The following is a 21752-nucleotide window of genomic DNA, read 5'->3' as shown; positions in this document are numbered from 1 at the left end:
AATGAAAATATTGTTACTCCACATTTGATGCAACACAAAACAATGAAAAAAATAAAATAATATAAGCACAATAAATATAAATACATAGGATAACTTGTATCCATTGATTGTATGTCATACAGTGATGCTAGGCAGAGAAGTACAGGCTGACCTTCACTAATCTGGCACCACTGGGACCGGAGGAGTGCCGGATTAGTGAAAATGCCAAATTACAGAAGGATCACATTAAGCATAATCAGTGCCAGATTATCGAAGGAACCGGATTACAGGTAGTCAGATTAGTGAAGGTCGACCTGTATGTGTACATACAGTGAGTCAGACAGGAAATGATAAAGTAGTAGTGGTTGGGGTGTGGAAGGGTGAGTTAGTGGATGGGGTTGTTGATCAGCCTTACAGCTTGGAAAAAGTAACTGTTTCATGTCTGGTGGACTTGGCGTAGGTGCTATACAGTTTCATCTCTGATGGGAATAGGATAAACCAGGGGTTCCCATCCTCGGGTCCACAGACCCCTTGCTTAATGGTACTGCTCCACAGCATGAAAAAGGTTGGGAACCGATAGAAGTCTATGAGCAGGGTACTGGCCCCTTTCCGGTAACTTTCTGTATATCATATGCCCTTAATGGTGGGTAGGTTGGTGCCAGTGATGCACTGGGCAGTTTTAACTACCTGTTGTGTTGGCTGTCTGTCGTTTCCGACGATGACACTTGTCTGTGCAGTTCATCAACTGTGGGGTCTGAAGTGGCTCTGCAGTCCGATTCTAGAAAGGCATGGATGTTCACAGTAAGGGCAGCTAAACTGTCTGGCTGCTGTGGGCCATCTTTCTCCTCTCTCGAGCAGCGACCAGATCTGCATAGCGACTATTCTCAATGTTGTTGGAGTCTTGCCTCACCAGGGCAGGCCATCCGGTCCGGTCCTGAGCACACCTCTCAAGCTGCTCAGCTGCAATTTCAGCATGCACAGGGTTGGCTTTCATACACTCCTTAAACCTCTTACAAGATCACCTCCTGTCTCTTCTTCCTTGTGTCAGCTCTCCAAACAGCAATTGTTTGGGTATTCTGGAATCCTCCATGCGTATAACATGTCCTGTCTAGTGAAGCTGGGCTTGCAGGGTCATTGCTTGTGCTCTCTACTCTTTCGAGAACTTCCAGGTTGGTGTCAGATCCTGCCAATGACTGCCTGGGATTCATCTCGGGCTACATGTACGGAAGAGTTCGAGCATTTTAAGGTTCCTTCTGTATACGGTCCAGGTTTCGCAGCCATACAATAGACTGCCGAGGAGAACTGCTTTGTACACCTTGAACTTCGTGGCTTTTCGGATGTTCTGCCGGTTCAGTACATGTGAATGCAAGCACCCAAGGGCTTGACTGCCTTGCAAATCCTAGCACCAAGTTCTTTGTCTCAGGAGCCAACACTAGAAATAACAGTCCCCAGATGGTTTAGGTACAGAGGAGATGTCAGGGGTAAGTTGTTGTTTGTTTGTTGTTGTTTTTTTTTAAAAACGCAGAGTGGTGAGTGCGTGGAATGGGCTGCCGGCCGCAGCGGTGGAGGCGGAAACGATAGGGTCTTTTAAGAGACTCCTAGATAGGTACATGGAGCTCAGAAAAATAGAGGGCTATGGGTAAGCCTAGGTAGTTCTAAGGTAAGGACATGTTCAGCACAGCTTTGTGGGCCGAAGGGCCCGTATTGTGCTGTAGGTTTTCTATGCTTCTAATACTTCCAAGGTATTTGAATTCCTCCACTGTGTACCTTCGATGCAGATGGATGGGGCGGGGGGCAGTAGACAGTAGACATTGCACCAGGTTGGGACAGAACTTCTGACTTTTGTAGGCTGATGGTGAGGCCGAACAGACGAGTAGCTTCTGCAAACCTATCAACAAGCAGCTAAAGATGGGCTTCTGTGTGGGCCATAAGGTACAATCATCAACATATAGGGTTTCTGATTGTTATCGTATGGGCCCTCAAGTGACGCAAGTCAAAAAGTGATCTGTCCACCCTATACCATATATATGTCCCACGTTGAATGATGCCAAATGCGTGGTGTAGTATGCACGCGACCAACAGATTAAACAGTACTGGTACCTGTATGCACCTCGCTTGAAATACTGAATGGCATCGAAGTCTCCCCATCGGACAGAACAAGGCCACTCATGTCATTGTGGAAGACGACCTGACCACCTGTTGTTGAGCCTTCCTTTCCACCACAGTACTGTTTCCATACCGTGCAACGATGCAGCACATTAGGATAGTCTCTACTGTGCTTCTGCATAGTCCATCTCTCTTCAGAAGTGTTATATTCATGTTTATATGGTCCACTATTTGTTCATGCAAAACACTTTAATTCCAGCAGTAAAACGTTTTTTACGTTGCCGTCCAGGCAGAAGGAAAATGATAAAAATAGCCATTTATGGAAGTTGGGCACTTACCACAACACAAATTTGGACGCTATGCCAGCAACTGCTCAAGAAGCCAGGAACGGCTTCCTTCAGAGTGCTGGTAAGTCCTCAGACAACCGACTGCCTGCTCAATGACTTAATCATTAAGTATTATCCAGATCAAGTCCTTCTGTCAGCAGTTAGGGCAAAAGATCACCAATAATTTTCCTAGATCAGAAATATCTATGAAATTTGTCCTGCCAGTTTAAACAGCTTACAGCTGCTATTGCCACACTAGTGAACACATGTAAATTATTAGATCCTGAATCTACAAAATCACCTTTACACAAATGATGATTTAAAAATTCTCATCCTTTGCTTCCCCAACATAAATAAAGTTACAGTCAGATAATGGAAGATGTTCTATAAAGAGTTGCATTCAAACTGATCCAAACAGGAGGCTAAACTATTCGCTAGTGGTTACTGACTGTCATTAAACTCGACTCTCAGAATAGGCAATCAACATTTTAAATCCTAAGGTTGGGTCCACAGTTATAACGTACATCTTTCCTTTGCTTTGATCAAAGTCAAAGGAAACTTATTATCAAAGTACATACATGTTACCTTGAGATTCATTTTCATGTGGGTATTTACAGGAAAATAAAGAAATACAACAGAATTTATAAAAAGTTATACATAAACAAAGATTAACAAACAGACATTGTACAAAGAAAGATAAACAGTGCAAATAAAAAAAAATAATACTGAGAAAATAAGTTGTAGAGTCCTTGAAAGCGAGTCTCTAGGTTGTGGAAATGCCAAATTGTGGTTGTGGATCCCGCTGCCTGCCTGGGTCATAGGGACACTGTTCAGATGATCACTGCACCAGTTGCCTCCATCTCTCGTGGTTGTGGGCAAGTGCCTGGGTTACAGCAAAGCTCTCTCTGGTCCACTCTGCAATGTTGTATGTCCATTTTTTCCTCTGTCTGCTCTTTTCCCTTTTCCCCTGCGCCGTTCCCTGAAAAATGGTCTGAGAGTCCACTTAATCTTGTTATGTGGCCATGCCATCTCAGTTTCCTCTTCTTTACTGTGAACAGTAGATTTTCATAGTGTCTCATGTGCCAGGAGATGATTCTTCGAACTTCATTGTTTGAGACATGGTTTGTGTAGGAGATGTGAGGAGCCTTCTGAAGCACCTCATTTCTATTGCCTGGATACTCTTTTACAATTAAAATGTCAAATATCTCTAAAATAGAAATTGTGCAGATCAAACCAAATGGTAGACTTCCCCAGCTTGTGAAAATGCATTCATGGACAAAGAACTTGGATGGCCATTTCAACACAATAATCGCAAAGCATTATTAACATTTTGCCCAATAAAGTTTGGTATTTAAATAGTCAAGCAATTGAGGGTCACTGCAGCCTGCAGGATTTATTTATTTCATAGTCTCAGGCACCAATTAATGTCAGATAATGCTGCATAAATCAAGAATGCTTTATTTAATTTTTACTTTAGAGACTCCCATTTCTTGATTATAGCCTCTGCTGCAATGCCTGGCTATCCAAACAGAGGGCATTAACCCTGGAAAGTAACGACATGATTAGTGGGTCAGATGCTATTGAGAAATGCTATTCTGACAGTTCTGTATGCAAGATGGCAGCAAGTCCCAAACATCCTGAGAAGTGCTGGTTGGCAATGTCCTGGATGCTCCAGTATCAGATTCCAAGAGTCCAATAAGTTGGTGCAATTGACAGAGTTGTACTAGAAACAGTTGCACTAGAAATTTGAGTACTGAAGCTACACAAGGTTAAGCCAGCCATAGCTTCAGAAACTCCATTCATCCCAGAGTTAAGCAGCTGAAAAGGAAACAGGAGACTGGTAACTACGCTGCTAATCATCCCTGATCTCTAATTCCTTTGCCCAATGTTTCCATCCCTCTCCGTCCATCACCTAGCTCCATCTGCTCATCTGCCAGAAAGCACTCTGTAACGGTTTCAAATGGTAGGTGTTCTGCACATGACTGCAAGGAACTGCAGAGAGTTGTGGACACAGCTCAGCACATCACAGTAACAAGCCTCCCCTCTGCAGAATCTGTTCATACACATTGTCTCCGTAAAGCAGCCAACATAATTAAATATCCTGCCCTCTCCAGACATTCTCTCTTCTCCCCCCTCCCATTGGGCAGAAGGTACAAAAGCCCAAAACATGCCACCAAGCTCAAGGATAGCTTCAATCCCACTGTATTCAGTCTCTTAAATGGACCTCTTGTATGATAAGATGGACTCTTGGCCTCAGAATCTACCTTAAGATCTTGCACTTGATCATTTATCTGAACTTTTACACTTTATTCTGCATTGTTTTACTTTATTCTAGCTTTATTTCTAAAACATCGACCACATTGCAATTCTTCTTTCTTGCAGGTGCACAAAGGCATTAGGAATTCTCATCTAAAAGGATCTTTGTACCATGCAAACTGACCTTGTGTATGCAGCAATTTCAAATTGTCAAGTACACCAGACTAAAGCATGGCACTTCAGTTATTATTTCTAGGATAGATACGTGTACAACGGAAGGGAATGAACCGGTGACTGATTCCAGATAACAAAAAAAATGTGGGTGTGGGAACTTTTTTTAAACCGCAATATAATTGTACTGAACAGACAAACACTGAAAGCCTTTTACAAGAACACGGCTTCCTAGAAGATCCCAGCAGGAAACACTGTTCAGTTAAGAGCAAATGCAACCACGCTGAATGACAGATCACTGCTAAAAACAAGAAATAAAACTTCCTGACAGCTGTCCCTTACATGACAAAGCACTCATATCAAGAGCAGACAGTGTTATAACAAAATGATAAAGACCTAAAACCATTTCCCTACTGGAGAGAAAAGGATATCAATAATACAAGAGTTCAGGATAAGACTTCACTATTCTAAATGACCACAAGCAATACCTGCATATTTAAACCAACATCTTTACAGATTAATTCAGAAACGTTGTGGTGTTCTGACAGGCGGCAAACCTCGTACCAATAACAAAGCTATACATCATCTCAACTTTTCTATCATTTTTGTCAGGAGAGTGCTCCGCTATTTATCTCACGAAGAGATGTGTTTCTATTACTGTGTCATGCTGACAGTAATGTCAAATTGACATAGTTGTTTTTATCCATGAGAGTTTGTGTCAGAGTGATATCCATCTCAACAGGTCATTAATAGAAACTGCTCGATCAATCCAACCTTCACAGACAAGAATGCTCCCCTTGAATCTCCTCCATTATCTGCTTTACTCTCAGTCAATTTTATTCTCTTGTGTCCGTCTCCAATATCTCCACGACCCAATGACTCTGAAAGAACAGAATTAAATTTCCAAGTCGTGTAGAAGTGTCACCTGCAGGTGGAGGGCTTCCAAAAGAAAAAAAAATGTCCTTGTTTCCCCTTTGGTGATGGATGTAACAGGAATGGGAGGTGACACCAACAAGGTTTTTGATCCTTCAGGGCATTAGCTGCTTTTAATTTCAGATTTTCTGTATCTGTGTGCTTTGAATGTTCTTGTAGACCTGAGGTTCCCAGCCTGGGGTTCACAGGCCCCTCGGTTAATGGCAAGAGTCCATGGCATAAAAAAATGTTGGGAGACACACACTGCACCTTGCAGCAACGGTGGAAGAAATGAATTTTTGGCTGTTGGATGTAGTACAATAAATGAGCTGTCCCCGTCTTAGATGTAATCAAACTCATCCCTCCAATTCTGAATGCATTCCAAACCTTGCTATACAGGGACTCAGAATGATTCATCAGAAGAGGATGCAAATGAAATTGAACACCCCACAATCAACCAGCAACGCGCATCTTTATATACGACCTTGGACGATGGAAGGTCACTGAAGCTGTCATAAAAGACTGGAACTCGAACTTTTGCAGTGATATCTGGAAATGAGATGAGTGGCCTCAAATTAACAGAGTTATTATTTGTTCTTGATCGAACTCCTGCCTGAGGGCTGTTTACCCTTGGAGTTTCACTAACTTCAATGTTATTAGGGCTCTTTGATACCATACCTTGTCAAATGCTACTTGAACACTGAGGATGGTTACTCTTAATTTAATGGCTTTGTTCAATCACAGATGTATTCCCTGGTTAACACATCAAAGTTTCAAAAGATTTATAACAGGTTTTTTCCTCAAAGTTAGAAGATTATATAGAATGGATGAATAGGCCGAGTCTCTAAAGACAACATCTTTTAAATCTTTTGCACATAACAAATATGTTCTACAAGCTTGTATTGCATGGTAACCAGAATGATAAAACCACACAGATACTGAAAATTTGAAATTAAAAGCAACTTGTGTTGCAAATACTCAGAAGGATCAGAAACTAAAAGCTCTTGGTGACATTGGTGTAGCTAAAAGATTGGTCAGCTAACAGGGTCACGGAAAATACAGATAAATGCTGGAAGAATTCAGCAAATCAGGTAGCATATATGATTGAGAATAACTTCATTACCCAACTTACCAAATAACCTACTAGTTCTGACACTCCCAAGATCACAACCACACCCCAACCCCCGACAAAATATATCATACAGTATTGTATTCAGATTGTATTAAATACATTTAAGGTTTTTAAACAAAGTCAACACATTCTATCATACAAATCAACCTCTCTATGGATCTTAAAACAAAATCTGCAGTACACAAACCTTGTAGGCAAGGATCACAAATTCCAATCAAAAACTGTGAAAGCTTCTTGAAACGTATAAGGAGGTACTGTATTTGCAAAAAGTAGTTACCAAAATAACTACCAAAATAGGAAGTTATTTTTTTTGGACATGAAGTGCATTTTGAGAACCATTTCATAATGATGCTTGAAAGAACAAAATATTCTGATAAATCTTCAGTATCGCTATATCCCATATGCATGCACTTATTTTCAGTTCAATTTATCACACTGTGCAAACTATTTTTATTGCAAAGTGTGAGTAATACCTTTCCTTTGCCACTGACAGTGAACTGGCTAAAAACAGCTTATTTCAAAAACTTGCTATCAAATACATTCAAGTACTCTATCTGAAGTGATTAAAGGGCAGCAAAATGGCCAAAAGCAAAATACTGTGGACTGGAATTACGCATCAGCATCAGTGGTAGGGAGCGCAGAAGAGGGAGAGCGAGGCAGTGACAGATCCACAATCCCTCAACAGATAAGATCACATAGAAATGTTAATTGTCTCTTCACAGATGCTGCCTGACTGAATGAGGATCCAAAGGCTTGCTATTCGAAAGATAAAAATCAGACTGATAAGGAAATGGGTTAAAAAATGTAAACAAATTTGTCCAAAGCACGGTCAATTATCAACTCTGAAGGGGTTAGGGAAGAAGCAAAGTACTTACAAACACTTAGTCACTGGGCTGGGATGTATGACTGATAATGAATGCAGAAGTTGTCCCGCTTTTACTACAAGTGCTGGCTTGCTCCCTGTACTCTTCAGGGCTTCCCATCCTTTGTTATCCCATGGACCAATACGGCTCTATGAACCCCAGGTTGGAAACCCCTGCTTTGAATGGATAGTTATGAAAGATACTACTTTTGATTCAGAGTCAGCAGGCCTTGTGTTAACCCAAGCCATTAATACAGCAAAACTATTTGAGAGACCCTAAGGCGTTTCCCACACTGATGCCCAAAACAAAATCCTGAGTTGCAATTTTGTTGCAGTGCTAATAATTACATGCAGATCACTACTTTAATTAATCTATACTGTATGCAAGTGTAGGCAATATCTATTCCTTCTCCTGGGCATTCTAAAACTTGTTGAACTGAGGTTAGACCTTGATTGGCTACATCACGCAAAATTCCCATTCTAAATATCTACCTATTCTAAAGATATGACTCTTTGTCAGCATTTAGCAGTAATCTTTATGCAGTTTAACCTTTAAATATTATACAGTACTGTGCAAAAAGTCTTAGGCACATACAGTATACCGTATATAGCTGGGGTGCCCAAGGCTTTTGAACAGTACTGTATGTAACAGAAACTTTAAGAAAAAAAACTTGGTCAAGAGGGAAAACTGAGCCTATCTGCAGAACTTGTGTTTCATTTTGCAATGTGAAAGTCTAAGAACTTCAAATGTACTCTGGAGGAAATTTAACTCTTTCACACCTATTTTCTTTTTTGCATCAGAGAAGAAAGATACGGCTTTATGTTCTGGAAGGTTGTGCCAGGTAAGAAGATTTGATATTTGGGAGGAAGAGCCAGGTGACTCCAATGCATAAAAACAAGAACAGTCAGAATGGAAAACAGTTACTTCCCTCAGGCCATCAGGCTTCAGAACTCAAACACGAGGAAATCGGCAGATGCTGGAAGTTCAAGCAATTCACTCAAAAAATGCTGGTGAACGCAGCAGGCCAGGCAGCATCTATAGGAAGAAGTACAGTTGACATTTCGGGCCAAGACCCTTCGTCAGGACTAACTGAAAGAAGAGATAGTAAGAGATTTGAAAATGGGAGCGGGAGAGGGAGATCCGAAATGATAGGAGAAGACAGGAGGGGGAGGGATAGAGCTAAGAGCTGGAAAGTTGATTGGCAAAAGGGATACAAGACTGCAGAAGGGAGAGGATCATGGGACAGGAGGCCTAGGGAGAAAGAAAGGGGGAGGGGGGGAACCCAGAGAATGGGCAAGGAGTTACAGTGAGAGGGAGAGGGAGAGAAAGAGAGAAAAAAGGGGGAAATAAATAAATAAATAAATAAATAAGGGATGGGGTACGAAGGGGAGGTAGGGCATTAACAGAAGTTGAGAGAAGTCAATGTTCATGCCATCAGGTTGGAGGCTACCCAGACGGAATATAAGGTGTTGTTCCTTCAACCTGAGTATTGTTTCATCTTGACAGTAGAGGAGGCCGTGAATAGACATATCAGAACGAGAATGGGACGTGGAATTAAAATGTGTGGCCACTGGGAGATCCTGCTTTCTCTGGCGGACAGAGCGTAGGTGTTCAGCAAAACGGTCTCCCAGCCTGCGTCAGGTCTCGCCAATATATAGAAGGCCGTATCAGGAGCACCGGACGCAGTTTATCACCCCAGCCGACTCACAGGTGAAGTGTCGCCTCACCTGGAAGGACTGTCTGGGGCCCTGAATGGTGGTGAGGAAGTGTAAGGGCATGTGTAGCACTTGTTCCACTTACAAGGATAAGTGCAGGGAGGGAGATCGGTGGGAAGGGATGGGGGGGGACGAATGGACAAGGGAGTCGCGTAGGGAGCGATCCCTGCGGAAAGCAGAGGGTGGGGAGGGAAAGATGTGCTTAGTGGTGGGATCCTGTTGGAGGTGGAGGAAGTTATGGAGAATTATATGTTGGACTCAGAAGCTGGTGGGTTGGTAGGTGAGGACAAGGGGAACCCTATTCCTAGTGGGGTGGCGGGAGGATGGAGTGAGAGCAGATGTGCGTTAAATAGGGGAGATGTGTTTGAGAGCAGAGTTGATGGTGGAGGAAGGGGAGCCCCTTTCTTTATAAAAAGGAGGACATCTCCTTTGTCCTGGAATGAAAAGCCTCATCCTGAGAGCAGATGCGGTGAAGACGGAGGAATTGCGAGAAGCGGTTGGCAGTTTTGCAAGAGACAGGGTGGGAAGAGGAATAGTCCAGATAGCTATGAGAGTCAGTAGGCTTATAGTAGACATCAGTAGATAAGCTGTCTCCAGAGATAGAGACAGAAAAATTAAGAAAGGGGAGAGAGGTGTCAGAAATGGACCAGGTAAACTTGAGGGCAGGGTGAAAGTTGGAGCCAAAGTTAATGAAGTCAACGAGCTCAGCATGCGTGCAGGAAGCAGCGCCAATGCAGTCGATGTAGCGAAGGAAAAGTGGGGGACAGATACCAGTATAGGCTTGGAACATAGATTGTTCCACAAAGCCAACAAAAAGGCAGGCATAGCTGGGACCCATAGAGGTGCCCATGGCTACACCATTAGTTTGAAGGAAGTGGGAGGAGCCAAAGTAGAAATTATTAAGAGTAAGGACTAATTCCGCTAGACAGAGGAGAGTGGTTATAGAGGGGAACTGGTTAGGTCTGGAATCCAAAAAGAAGCGGAGTGCTCAACTCTGCTCTGAAATGCATCTCTCCCATTTCACGCACATCTGCTCTCACCCCATCCTCCCGCCACCCCACTAGCCTCCGGGTCCAACATATAATTCTCCGTAACTTCTGCCACCTCCAACGGGATCCCACCACTAAGCACATCTTTCCCTCCGCCTTTCTTTCTGCTTTCCACAGGGATTGCTCCCTACACAACTCCCTTGTCCATTCGTCCCCCCCATCCCTCCCCACCGATCTCCCTCCCGGCACTTATCCTTGTAAGCGGAACAAGTGCTACACATGCCCTTACACTTCCTCCCTCACTACCATTCAGGGCCCCAGACAGTCCTTCCAGGTGAGGCGACACTTCACCTTTGAGTCGGCTGGGGTGATATACTGCGTCCGGTGCTCCCGATGTGGCCTTTTATATATTGGTGAGACCCAGCGCAGGCTGGGAGACCATTTCGCTGAACATCTACGCTTTGTCCGCTAGAGAAAGCAGGATCTCCCGGTGGCCACACATTTTAATTCCACATTCCATTCCCATTCTGACATGTCTATCCACGGCCTCCTCTACCGTCAAGATGAAGCCACACGCAGGTTGGAGGAACAACACCTTATGTCCGTCTAGGTAGCCTCCAACCTGATGGCATGAACATTGACTTCTCTAACTTCCATTAATGCTCCACCTCCCCTTCGTACCCCATCTCTTATTTATTTATTTACTTTTTTTCTTTCCCCTTTTTTCCCCTCTCCTTTTTCTCCCTCTGTCCCTCTCACTATAACTCCTTGCCCATCCTCTGGGTTCCCCCCACCCCCAGGCCTCCTGTCCTATGATCCTCTCCCTTCTCCAACCTCATATCCCTTTTGCCAATCAACTTTCCAGTTCTTAGCTCCATCCCTGCCCCTCCTGTCTTCTCCTATCATTTCAGATCTCCCCCCTCCTCCTCTCAAATCTGTTACTATCTCTTCTTTCAGTTAGTCCTGATGAAGGGTCTCGGCCCGAAACGTTGACTGTACCTCTTCCTAAAGATGCTGCCTGGCCTGCTGCGTTCCACCAGCATTTTTTGTGTGCAAGGCTTCAGGGCTCCCTACTGCATTCAAAGTGTCAACAGTTAATCTGTTCTGCACCTTACAAGATTTAGCTCTTGCACTTTGTTTTTATGCATAATTCATCTGTAGATTTTATCCTCCCCAAGTTATTGTGTGCTTACATACTTTACACCCTGGTCTGGAGAAATATTGTCTCATTTGACGTGTATACAGTTAAATGGCAATAAACAAATTGAAACAAGCTCATGGACAGTCAGTTTATGTTGCAGATGAAACCTTTGCACCACAGATACAACAAGTCTGATTGGTTTATTTTCCCTGTAAATCTTCCCCACTATCGCCAGCAAAAGCACCGTCAGCAAATACAAGAGAGGTAATGAAACCCAAGGCAGGAGCGAGGGGGGAAGGGCAGGGAGGGGATAGCTGCTGCACAGCCGAGGCTGTTGTAACTCGAATCCATACAATCTTTTCTTATTTGAAGGTAATGAGTGGAATTAAAGAGATGTTGTTCAAGGTGAAAATAAACTTAGCAGGCCTGAAAGGTAATTGGTCTGCTGCTCAAAGTACGCCCCCTTTTTGTGGGAGTAGGAACTGAGGCAAGGGAATACAGAAAGAAATGATACCTTCAACATAGTAACTATATAACTTCTGGTCTGAAGTTTGACATTCTGTGTGTTGTTCTGTTTTCTTGAATGGGTTCCATGCTGATTTCTTGTTTTGTGGCTGCCTGTGGGAAGACTGATTTCAGAGTTGTATTCTGTATACATACTTTAATAATAAATATACTTTGAATCTTGAATCTTTGAAGACATTTTCCTTATGGTTGGTGACATCTTCAGCTGGCCTTCTGCGATTTCTCCAAATACAAGTCATCAAGGGTCAGGCATCCAACCCAAAAACTCAATGGTTTTTATAACCAGATTCCCAAAACCAATGGATGTCCTGAAAAGATTCCAAGAATCTCATACTTCACATCACTCAGAGGCCACTTTATTAGGTACAGGAGTGGAACCAGTGTGGTCTTCTGCTGCTGTAGTCCATCCATTTCAAGGTTCAACGCATTGTGTGTTCAGAGATGTTTCTTCTGCATACCACTGTAGTAACATGAGGTTATTTGTAGTACTGTAACCTTCTTATCTGCTTGAAGCAGTCGAGCCTTTCTCCTCTGACCTTGCTCATTAACAAGATGTTTTCACCCACAGAACTACCACTCTGTATGTTTTTTTTCTGCTTTTCGCACCATCCTCCCAACCTTTTTTTTAAAATGCCATGGACCAACACCATTAAATTGGGAACTTAACACCATTACCATGAACACCATTCCAAATACCACTAAGGGTTGTGAACCCCTGCTCTAGAAACCGTTGTGTATGAAAATCCCAGGAGATCAGCAATCTCTGAGATTCTCAAACCACCCTACCTAGCACCAACAATCATTCCTCAGTCAAAGTCACTTAGATCACATTTCTCCCCATTATGATTTTTGGCCTGAACAACAACTGAACCTCTTGAACACGTCTGCATGCTTTTATGCACTGAGTGGCTGCCACATGACTGGCTGATTAGATATCTGCATCAACGGGGTGTACAAGTGTACCTAATAAAGTGGCCACAGTACGTACATTTGAGGAGGATGGAGATAACGAGCTGGGGGGGGGGAGAACACACATGATAAATCAGGAGCAGATCAGTATTAAGAGAAAGATGAGAAGGGACACATAAAGGTTGACAAATTCAAAGGGCAGGGCAGATTGCAAGTAAGACGACAGCATTTTTCCATCTTTTGTTAACCACAAGAGAGGTGCCAGGAGACTGGACAATAGCTAATGTTGATCCTTTATCTAAAGGCAGAAGGAATAGCCAGGTAACAATAAGCCGACCGCCTTACATCAGTCAAAACCCCAAGGGATGGGATCGATGTACATTTGGAAAGACTAGGCCGATCAGTGATACCCTGCATGGCTTTGTGCAAGAAAGAAAAAACACCTCGGTAATCTGATTGAGGTAGCTAAGATTGATGAAAGCATGAAGTGAAGGACTTTAGGGAAGAGATTGAAAGGCTTATGTGGTTTCTATGGAGTGAAGGAGGCACTGATGTAAGTATATTATAAGATGCGTAGACAGAACAAGTAGTCAGGATATTTTCCCCATAGTAAGAATATAATAAAACAGGGCATAGGTTTAAAGTGAGGGAAGGAAGGAGGTGTAAAGCGGATTTTATAGGAAAGCTTTCCCCCACAGTGGTTGATCATTGGAACTCACTGCCAGAGAAGGTAGTGGTGTTAGATACAGTCATCACATTGAGAAAACATTTTGAGACGCATTCAAGCAAGGTACATACTGGAGTGGGCAAATGGGATTAGTATAGATGGGCATAAATATCAGCTTGGAGTTTGAGAAGATTTGATATTTCACCAAAGACACTGCAGAAATTTACAAGTGTCTACAGAAACTCCTGTTTCAAATATGCACCATCTGCTGAGTTTACTAGTTCTAACAGGCTAAGTGTTGAGTATACTACAAATGATTTCCACAACTGTGGGCAACGGTGGCTTTAAAACAAAATCAGTCAAGGGTCCCTGCTGAACACACTTATGCACGTCAGCAGATACAAGGGAAGGAAATGCACATGGACGTCCAATTTACTTTTGCCATTAACAGATACATTTGACTGATCATATTTAACACATGCAGGGTTGCCAAGGAATCAAAACACAAAATTGACCAGAAGTACGACGACCCCAGAATGCTAAACAAACAAAACTATCACCCATTTAAACAAATGAGACCCCCACCCCCTCTCCCTCTCTAAGTTAGCTTACAAAAAGTTCACAAATGTACAGACACAAAGATATATCCTTACCAGCCTGAAAACAATTATGGCTTCCTAGATCTGGTCAGCACTATTCCTATTTCTAAATAGGGTTGTGAAACAGGAAGCAATGCAATTCTGCCCTTCCCACAATATCTAAGTTCTAGAAACTGTTAACGTTTCCTTATTAATTAACCAATTAGCAGAAACAAGTTTTTCTGTTTTGCTTTCCTTGTGCTTTGATTTCTCCATTTACTTTCCCTATTCCAGCTTTTTTAAAAAAAATAAGTACTATCTTTAATACCTTATCATCCTTGGGAATCTTTTCTACATCCTGTCCATGGCTTTAATATCCTTCCTACAGTGAAATGCTCAGTTACACTACTGTTCAGTTGCTATCTTGTTCTTGAATAAATTCAGAAACACTTCCTTGTTTTCAGATTATCATTTACCTTCTGTATAGAATTTAGAAATCCAGTAGCATGTAGAAGCTACAGCCAAGAAAGCATACCAGCATCTCTGCTTCCTTAAAACTAAGAAAATTTGGTATTGCCCCCATGACACTCACCAGTTTTTAGAGAGAACATTTCTGTTTGGATGCAGCACAGCTTAATATGGCAACTGCTCAGCCCCAGACAGCGAGAAAGCACAGAGTGTTCTGTTCTCAGCCCAGTCCGGCTAACCCCTCTCCCAATGACTCCATTAACATTTTCTGCTACTTGAGAAAGCGGCCAACATAATCAAGGACTCCTCCCACCCAGGACACTTCTCTTCTTTCCCCTTCCATTGGGCAGAAGATACAAAAGCTTGAAAGGCCATACCACCAAGGTTCAAGGACAAGTTCTATCCCACTGTTACGAATCTTGAACAGACCACTTATAAAATCAAGATGAACTCTGATCCAATCTAACTCACCATGGCCCTTACACCTCATTTATAACTGTACTGCATTCTCTAACTGTAATGCTATATTCTGCTTTCCATTATTGATTTTCCCTTTGTACTATCTTATGATTGGAATAATCTTTTTGGATGACATGCAAAACAAAGGTTTTTACTGTATCTCGCCAGATAATAATAAACAAATTACCTGCTTGTCATATTTGCAACTTAAATGCTGGACAAATGAATCATATAATCAGTGTGAAATTTTCATGATTTGCACCTAGCAAAATGTACTGTCTGATATGAAACGAGAATCAACTACCTATAACTCCCTTCACTTGTCCATGCTGAACTGAGCAACAATTGGACCATTACTGCAACTCTACACAGATTTGCTCAAGACATCCAGATTACTTTATGCAGTTTCACTTCCCATATTTACAAAGAACATACCTGCTATAAAGTCAGTGCACTGTAGACACACTAGCCTAATTCCTTGGATGAGCAGGGTCATCCTATGAAGAACTTCACTGTTATATCACCGTCTGGCATAGAGAAGGCTATAGCACAGGATCAGAAAAGACCGCAGAGGGTTGCAAACTCAGTCAGCTCCATCATCGGTACTAGGCTACCCACCATCGAGGATAAAGCGATGCCTCAAAAAGACCACATCCATCATCAAAGACCCCAACCACTCAGGATTTGCCCTCTTTCCATTAAGTGACAGGAAGAAGATACAACAGCCTGGAGACACACATTCAATGTTTCAAGAGCAGCTTCTTCACCTCTGCCAGATTTCTGAACAGTCATATGAACTACCTCACTATTTTTGCTTTCTTTTCGCACTACTTATTTTTAATATATTGTTTCTTATTGTAAGTTATGTATTTTATGTATTTCACTGCACTGCAACATATGTCAGTGATGATAAACCTTATTCTGATTCTGAAGATAAGTAAACCTATTGGAATTTAAGGGCAAGAGGCAAGTAGATTGACAAGACAGGACATGAATCGAACAGTTTAAACCTCTGCTCCCAACAATCAACAGGATTACCGTCACTTGAGTTCTCAACTATTGACTTTCCAGAGGCTGGATTCAGGGTCACTTTTAACCAAGACATCAATCAGACCAGGCACACAAATACTGTCACACAAGAGATCAGAGGTTGGGTTCCCTGCCGCAAACAAGTACCTCCAGATTTCCCAAAAGCTTTTCATTGATTGATCACAAGTGAAACATGAAATATACTCCCCTGGCCTTGATGAGTGATGTTCAGATCAACATTTAAGATAGTTGGAATCCTTACACTTGATTGAAGTGTGTCATCTTCAAAATATTCTTGCAGCAACCTAGAAAGATTTCTTCAACTGCATTCGCCAAACCCTAATGGCAGCAAATAAATGGAAATACCCGAACTGTAGATTTTTATCTCTGAAAATATTCACTATGCTGATTTAGGCACAGCAAGTTCCTCAATACTGAGTTTAACTGCCAGAACCACCTACCCAATACCCAGAAATGTGCAGTATTCACCACTTAAGTTCAATTATGGTCGGACAATAAACAGTCATCTTGCCAGAGAGACCCAGTTCCCGTAAGGAAGAAGCAAGATTCTGAAGGAGTGATCAGAAAGATGATAAAAACACTATTCCCCCATAGATAGAATAATAGTTCTGTTTCCAGAGGAACGGTTGACCCTTTGGGTGCTAAATTACTCGGAAAGCAGTAGGAAAGTTGGGGGAGTTGCTTGAATTTTGTGCCGTGATTGGCTGCGGGCATTTACTTGTGTACATTCAAGGCCAGAATGAAAATCTTTGTATGTTCAGGGATTTAAGGGATTTGGAGACTGGGAGGTAAAGTGGATTTAAGGAACAGGACGAGCAGTGTTGTAACGAAACACTGAATCATGCTTCAGACGATTATCGCATCATCCATCTTTAATATGCTAATGCCAAAATGCATTTGAAAAGGGAAACAAAAGCAACTCCAACACCATTTCCCATTTGCCACACTACCCACCCACTGTGGAAAAACAAACACTTAAATACCGTTATGACTTCTATTCCTTTGGTTGGCTGTTCTCGCCTCCTGGACCACAGTGCACTAGTTCCCAATACTCCTCAGCTTAGAACATAGAACAGTACAGTACATGAACAGGAACAGGCCCTTCAGCCTACAATGTTGTGTCAAACCAATTAAATCAGTTATCAAATAACCAACTAATCTCCTCTGTTGACACAATGTCCATATCCTTCCATTTTCCTCACATTCATGTGCCTATATAAACAAGTCTTAAAAGTCCTTACTTTATCTGTCTCTACCACCATCCCAGGTAGTGAATTCCAGGTACTCATCACTCTGTGTAATAAACCTTGACCCTCACATCTCCATAGAAATTACCCCATCTTATCTTAAATGCATGCCCTCTGCTATTAGACATTTTAACTCTGAGTAAAAGATACTGTGTGCCTACGTTATTTATGTCTCCCATAATTGTATAAACCTCTATTAAATCTTCCCTCAGCCTTTGCTGCTCTAGAGAAAACAACCCAAGTTTGTCCAATCTTTTGCCCATAATCCAAGCAACTTCTAATCCAAGTAAACTTCTTCTGCACCCTCTCCAAGCCCTCAACATCCTTCCTGTATTTAGGCGACCAGAACAGAATGCAATACTTCAATGCTGCCAGAAGCTGCAACATAGCCTCCTGATCTGTTAACTGCTCGACTTTCAAACTGCTCCAAGCAGATCATTACGTATATGTTCTATAAAAGCTACTTTATCTACTGTGTCACTTTTTCTTTAATTTCAATAAGTTAGTGATTACCAAGCAAATGCTGAACTGTCAGTGGTCATGCAAATAAAGCATCAAACTAATGACTGAAAAAAATGGGCACGAATGCCTCTGAGCAGCAGAGATTTCTTTAAAAGTAAAAAATGCACATTCTGGCAATTACAGTTCATCAATGTTCAGAAACTGGCTTTGCTAGATCTCCCCCGCCCCCCCAAGTTCCAGATCAACTCCCTTTCAGACTTGAATGTCCTACACTAACTAAATGCTCTCTAAAATTGCTAGATTTTGGTACTTGACTGCTTCCCAGCTTGATTCAAAACAGGAGAAAATGCTACAAACACTCAGCAGATCAGGCAGCATCTGTGGAGAGAGAAAGTGGTAACAGTTCAGGTGCAGGACCCTTCATGAAGATCTGAATCTTCTACTTTTGCTCTTCCTTGCAAAGTAACATATATCACAGCTCCCCAGTGTTCCTTGAACACTACCATCTGCAATTCAATAACATGCTATTCCAATTTTAAAGCATTTCATTATTTTAGAGACAGATAGGAGATGATAACCATTCAATGTTTAAATACAAAATGGTGGGCAATTCTAATTGTGACTGGGCCACACACACTGCCAGTTGTGAGAACCTCATACACGGAGTTTCTATAATAGACAAACTGGACCTCAGTGTCAATTTAATCATAGCCCAGGAATAGCAAATAGAAACAAAAATACAGTGTGAAGAACTACCATCCATGGTGCCACTATTACATTAATAGCAACATAAAGAGCTGCTTTACAAAAATTGACTTTAAAATTATATGCACATGAGCAAAAATAGTTATTTTATTTGTTCACCAGAGTCATATATTCAAACCTTTTTATTGCCTACATATTTTGACGCAACCAACAGGAATTCTGCAGATGCTGGAAATTCAAGCAACACACATCAAAGTTGCTGGTGAACGCAGCAGGCCAGGCAGCATCTGTAGGAAGAGGTACAGTCGACGTTTCAGGCCGAGACCCTTCGTCAGGACTAACTGAAGGAAGAGTGAGTAAGGGATTTGAAAGTTGGAGGGGGAGGGGGAGATCCAAAATGATAGGAGAAGACAGGAGGGGGAGGGATAGAGCCAAGAGCTGGACAGGTGATAGGCAAAAGGGGATACAAGAGGATCATGGGACAGGAGGTCCGGGAAGAAAGACAAGGGGCGGGGGGACCCAGAGGATGGGCAAGAAGTATATTCAGAGGGACAGAGGGAGAAAAAGGAGAGTGAGAGAAAGAATGTGTGCATAAAAATGAGTAACAGATGGGGTACGAGGGGGAGGTGGGGCCTTAGCGGAAGTTAGAGAAGTCGATGTTCATGCCATCAGGTTGGAGGCTACCCAGACGGAATATAAGGTGTTGTTCCTCCAACCTGAGTGTGGCTTCATCTTTACAGTAGAGGAGGCCATGGATGGACATGTCAGAATGGGAATGGGATGTGGAATTAAAATGTGTGGCCACTGGGAGATCCTGCTTTCTCTGGCGGACAGAGCGTAGATGTTCAGCAAAGCGGTCTCCCAGTCTGCGTCGGGTCTCGCCAATATATAAAAGGCTGTCCAGTCCTTATATACTTCCATCCCCCATCAGGAAGGTCTTAAAGCTCTACGCTTCTTTTTGGATTCCAGACCTAATCAGTTCCCCTCTACCACCACTCTGCTCCGTCTAGCGGAATTAGTCCTTACTCTTAATAATTTCTCCTTTGGCTCCTCCCACTTCCTCCAAACTAAAGGTGTAGCTATGGGCACCCGTATGGGTCCTAGCTATCCCTGCCTTTTTGTTGGCTTTGTGGAACAATCTATGCTCCGTGCCTATTCTGGTATCTGTCCCCCACTTTTTCTTCGCTACATCGATGACTGCATTGGCGCTGCTTCCTGCATGCATGCAGAACTCGTTGACTTTATTAACTTTGCCTCCAACTTTCACCCTGCCCTCAAGTTTACCTGGTCCATTTCCGACACCTCCCTCCCCTTTCTAGATCTTTCTGTCTCTGTCTCTGGAGACAGCTTATCCACTGATGTCTACTATAAGCCTACTGACTCTCACAGCTATCTGGACTATTCCTCTTCTCACCCTGTCTCTTGCAAAAACGCCATCCCCTTCTCGCAATTCCTCCGTCTCCGCCGCATCTGCTCTCAGGATGAGGCTTTTCATTCTAGGACGGGGGAGATGTCTTCCTTTTTTAAAGAAAGGGGCTTCCCTTCCTCCACTATCAACTCTGCTCTTAAACGCATCTTCCCCATTTCACGTACATCTGCTCTCACTCCATCCTCTCGCCACCCCACTAGGAATAGGGTTCCCCTGGTCCTCACCTACCGCCCCACCAGCCTCCGGGTCCAACATATTATTCTCCGTAACTTCCGTCACCTCCAACGGGATCCCACCACTAAGCACATCTTTCCCTCCCCCCCCTCCCTCTGCATTCCGCAGGGATCGCTCCCTACACAACTCCCTTGTCCATTCGTCCCCCCCATTCCTCCCCACTGATCTCCCTCCTGGCACTTATCCGTGTAAGCGGAACAAGTGCTACACATGCCCTTACACTTCCTCCCTTACCACCATTCAGGGCCCCAAACAGTCCTTCCAGGTGAGGCAACACTTCACCTGTGAGTCGACTGGGGTGATATACTGCGTCCGGTGCTCCCGATGTGGCCTTTTATATATTGGCGAGACCCGACGCAGACTGGGAGACCGCTTTGCTGAACATCTACGCTCTGTCCGCCAGAGAAAGCAGGATCTCCCAGTGGCCACACATTTTAATTCCACATCCCATTCCCATTCTGACATGTCCATCCACGGCCTCCTCTACTGTAAAGATGAAGCCACACTCAGGTTGGAGGAACAACACCTTATATTCCGTCTGGGTAGCCTCCAACCTGATGGCATGAACATCGACTTCTCTAACTTCCGCTAAGGCCCCACCTCCCCCTCGTACCCCATCTGTTACTCATTTTTATGCACACATTCTTTCTCTCACTCTCCTTTTTCTCCCTCTGTCCCTCTGAATATACCTCTTGCCCATCCTCTGGGTCCCCCCCCCCTGTCTTTCTTCCCGGACCTCCTGTCCCATGATCCTCTCGTATCCCCTTTTGCCTATCACCTGTCCAGCTCTTGGGTCCATCCCTCCCCCTCCTGTCTTCTCCTATCATTTTGGATCTCCCCCTCCCCCTCCCACTTTCAAATCCCTTACTCACTCTTCCTTCAGTTAGTCCTGACGAAGGGTCTCGGCCTGAAACGTCGACTGCACCTCTTCCTACAGATGCTGCCTGGCCTGCTGCGTTCACCAGCAACTTTGATGTGTGTTGCCTACATATTTTGACTGGTTAATTCACGTCCTAAGACATATTTGTGACTAATTACCACCGCTTGTATAATAGTTGTTTGGATGGGAATTCATTACATGTATATCTGTACCAGATTATTACTAGGTTCATTCCAATAATACACAGTAGCCTTGTCTTATTAGAGTCTGATGTTCCCACAGGTAAATTCATGTCTCACTCTATTCTCCCATAAGTTAATCCTTGTCAATTTAGTACATTGCATCAAATTCCATATGCAAGCAGATGACACCCAGCTTTACCTCACTGCCAAACCACTTAATGCCTCTAATGGTCTCGAAACTACCAAGAGTTTAATACAAAACAAAACACTACAGCACAATACAGGCCTTTTGGCCCACAATGCTGTACCAACTTTTAACCCACTTTAGATCAATCTAGCTCCTCTTTCCTACATAGATCTTTACTTT

General features: G+C 43.0%; 1 protein-coding gene across 2 annotated transcripts in view; it reads right to left on the bottom strand.

Moving 5' to 3' along the window:
• The window catches only part of tln1 (talin 1), a 237027-nt gene that overhangs the window by 162367 nt on the left and 52908 nt on the right, over positions 1-21752 (bottom strand). The gene's annotated exons all lie outside the window — the stretch shown is intronic.

This window comes from Mobula birostris, chromosome 3, assembly GCF_030028105.1.
Source record: "Mobula birostris isolate sMobBir1 chromosome 3, sMobBir1.hap1, whole genome shotgun sequence".
In the NCBI taxonomy this organism is placed as follows: domain Eukaryota; kingdom Metazoa; phylum Chordata; class Chondrichthyes; order Myliobatiformes; family Myliobatidae; genus Mobula; species Mobula birostris.
The sequence above is the reverse complement of the archived record's forward strand: the minus strand, read 5'-3'. Positions and strand labels throughout refer to the sequence as shown.